A 3,710-nucleotide genomic window follows, 5' to 3' on the forward strand; every position below is an offset into this window, starting at 1 on the left:
ACACATGTTGGTGTGCTGCTTCCATGTGGGCTTTGTTGCTTCTGGGCTAGATGGCCGCTTGTTTACTTTCAAGCCTTTAAGTCCCCAGATGCTATAGGTCTCGGTAGCCGGGCACCATCAGCCTTCTTCACCACACTTACTTATGCACACATTCGTCTTCAGAGTTTATGTGGGGTAGGTGGTCACACAATGATGGAGATGCCTCACTTTTTATCCAGCAGATGGCAAGCACAGTTAACAATCCCTCACAGCTGAATCATATACTCCAGTCAGTATTTTCCTCTACCCAGACTGCTGAGGAAAACAAAGGTCATTGGTGGTGGGAACCAAGCCTGTGGCTAAAAGAGCCATTTTAAATAATTCACCGCATTGCAAGGGTTGTCCTCTATTTCACGGACTTTCTACTTCGCTGGGCATGATGTCTTTTTCCAGGAACCGCTCTCACTTGATAGCATGTCCAAAGTCTCACTTGATAGCATGTCCAAAGTCCAAGTACATGAGATGAAGCCACACCCACCTCAGTTCTAGAAGCATCTGCCTGTACTTCCTCCAAGACAGACTTGTGCATCTCTCTGGTAGTCTGTAGTACTTTCTATATTCTTTGTCAACACTATCATTCAAATTCATCAATTATTCTGTACAGTCTTCCTTAGCGATTGTCCAGTTTTCCCATGCATATGAAGTGATTGAAAAATACCATAGCATGGGTCTGGCATAGCCTAGACCTCAACGTGACATCTTTGTTCTTTAAACTTCAAAACAAACAAACAAACAAAAACCTCAGTGCCATAAAGTCAATGCTGACTCCTAGTGAGTGAGCACCGAGCTTGAAGAGCAAATGGACAGGAGATAACAGCTACAGCCATCTAATGAGGCCAGACTGGGTAAAAGGAAGATAAAACTATTAGGAACACTTCCAAGTGGCAGTAAAAATCATTAACATTCTCGTTATATATTATTCCCAAAATAGAAAAACATGAAGAAATTCTTAATGGACTATATCCCGGACTCTTTGTTTGCTTGGTTGTTTTGACTCTTGGAAAACAAGTCACAAAACCATGAGTGCTTAAATCTTTGACTAGGCTCAGTGTTGACAATTTTCTTACCTTCATTAGAGTTTTTTTAACTCCAAAAGAACCTGATGCCTAGAAGGAAAATTTTCTAAGCACAAATCTCTCTCTCTTTTCTTTAAATGTCTTTTTTAGTCCTTGGGTGTCTGATAATTCCATTACATTTTACTTTTGTTTTAAAAAATGTTATGCGATTGGAAGCATTTATTGAGAAAGTCCTATATGAACCATTGAGGGCTGAGTCCTGATAGGCAGAAGAGATAAACAGGTGCCCATCTTCCCCCTGAATGGTTGACAGCTGGCTGGGGAGGGGCTGCAGACAGTAAAACACGAACGCTGGCTTTGTTGTTGGTGAGTTGATTCCCAACTCCTGGAGACCCCCGGCAGAACTGAAGAAAGCCTTGCCCCATCCTGCACCTTCCTCATGATCAGTGAAAGATCTGACTCTTGGGAGCCATAGGGTCTCGGGTTTGCTGGTTCTTTTGTTTGTTTTACTTTTTATTGTGATTTGGGTGAAGGTTTACAAAGAAACTTTCAGTTTTTCATTCAACAATTCCTACCCATTGGTGTTTCATCTCATTGATGACCATTCCCACAATGTAGCATGGCTTATCCCCCTCCCCCCCTGTGCCTTCTGTGTCCATTCCTCCTATTTTAACCCCACAGACGACACCTTTGTCCTTGGGTCAATGCGACACTTTTGATCTCAGCTGGTTGCTTATCCTAGATGTGCTTACCTCATTAGTGTTATTGTTCCCCTTAAAGACCTGTTTATTGTTTGGCTGAAAATTGAGCAGGGATGGAAGGGTGGAGAGGGGAGAGGTGTTCAGTTCAGACCTGAAGGAGGAATGAGGAGGGTCAGAGAATCAATGGTTCCACCGTCTCTATCGAAACAGTAAACCTGGTCTTTTTTTATGTTTTCAAGTTTAGTTCTACATCTTTCTCAAACTCTACTCAGGACCTTCTAACGTGATCTTTTTCTGTATATTTGGTCATGGTAGCAGGGCACCATCTAGTTCTTCTGGTCTTCTGGTCATAGAGGCTGATGTTTGCACGGTCCCTTAGTCCATTGGGCTCATTACTCCCACCTGTCTTCGATATTCATCACTCTTATTTCCTCTGGACCAGAGAGGCCAATAGTTGTACCTTAGATGGTATCTCGCTAACTTTTAACACCCCATTTGCGATTCACCAAAATGGGATGTAGAGCATTGTCTTTGTGAACTATGTTGTGCCCGTTGACCTCAGAAGATCACCAAGCCTTTCTTCTTAGTTCATCTTCCTCTGGAAATTCCACTGAAACTTGCTCAACATCACAGCAACATGTAAACCTTCGCTGAAAGGTAGGTGGAAACTAGACATGAAGTGCAGTGGCTGGATTCGAACCAGAGTCTCCTGAGTTGAACTGTGCCCCATCATGGTTTTCAATGGCTGCTTTTCTGAAAACCATCTCCAGGTCTTCCTGGCCAGGCCGCTCTCTCCAATTTGCTTTTACCTCAGTTCAGAAGATGGTACAAGCCTTGCACAGAGGAAGGCTCTTATTCCTCCTTCTCTATTTGTCACTGAACTCTGCCTACTGTTATAGGGAGCTCCACTCTTTGGGTCCCCAGAATCCTCACTCATCATAGAAAGATGAGATCAGTACACACAAAGCTACCAACTAAGGCCCAACACAACTCCCATGCACAAGTCTACAGACAGAGGCCTTGTTTTATTTCTCTAGGCCTTTCTCCCTTGATGGGTAACTTCCAGCTTCCCAACTTTAGTCACCCGAACTTTCCCAGGGTTTTTTTTCTTTTCCCTTTGGACTCTAGTCTCAAGACTCAGCAGTAGTGGGGCTATTTTGAATTTCAATCTGAATGCAGTTTATACTTGAAGAAAGTAAATCTCAAAATATCAGCAACAGGAATTCTTTGGGATGGGATAACACAGAAATGGAAAATGTTACAAAGTTTCAGAAAGACACCTCAATACAGGGCTGTTAAATGGAGAAAATTAAAAGCAAGTACCCAACAACCCTATCCTTTCCTCAGTATTTTTGCTGTTAGGTGGACTGTGTCTTAGGCTGGGTTTTCTAGCAGAGCAAAACAAGTGAAGCTTATACATACTTATGTAAAAAGAAATTTATATCAAGAAAATGGCTCACACAGTTGTAGAGGCAGCCAAGTCTACTCTGGGCATATTTCAAATCCCAAATTTAGATGTTATCATGGAGGTTATACCTGACTTACATACCTGTGGGAGTTGATGCATTCACCATCATCAGGAAGATGATAAGCCACTGAAGACTTGTAGGTCAGCACACTAGATGGTAGGCAATTGGTTCAAGTCCAAAGAACCAGAGGTCAGTGAGACAGAATCAGGACTCAGACCCAGCATAAAGCAAGAGAGCTTTTCTATTGTATCTCCTTATATGGGAAGCAGGTCAGACCCTCAATGACCTCAACATCTTTTCAATTGATTACATCAAAGGTATAACTGAGGAAGAGTGTTGGATTTCATCCTAATCTAATCCCCTTACAAAGGCTGACTACTGATTAACTGTGATTGAATTGTGTTAGGTTAGGTCATGGGGGATTATTAGGTGGTAAATGCCATACCATTGAGAATGCTGACCAAGCCAAACTGCCACAAAACCTA

Source organism: Echinops telfairi, unplaced genomic scaffold (genome assembly GCF_000313985.2).
Source record: "Echinops telfairi isolate 266 unplaced genomic scaffold, ASM31398v2 ScPeMD7_7468;HRSCAF=8506_0, whole genome shotgun sequence".
NCBI lineage: Eukaryota > Metazoa > Chordata > Mammalia > Afrosoricida > Tenrecidae > Echinops > Echinops telfairi.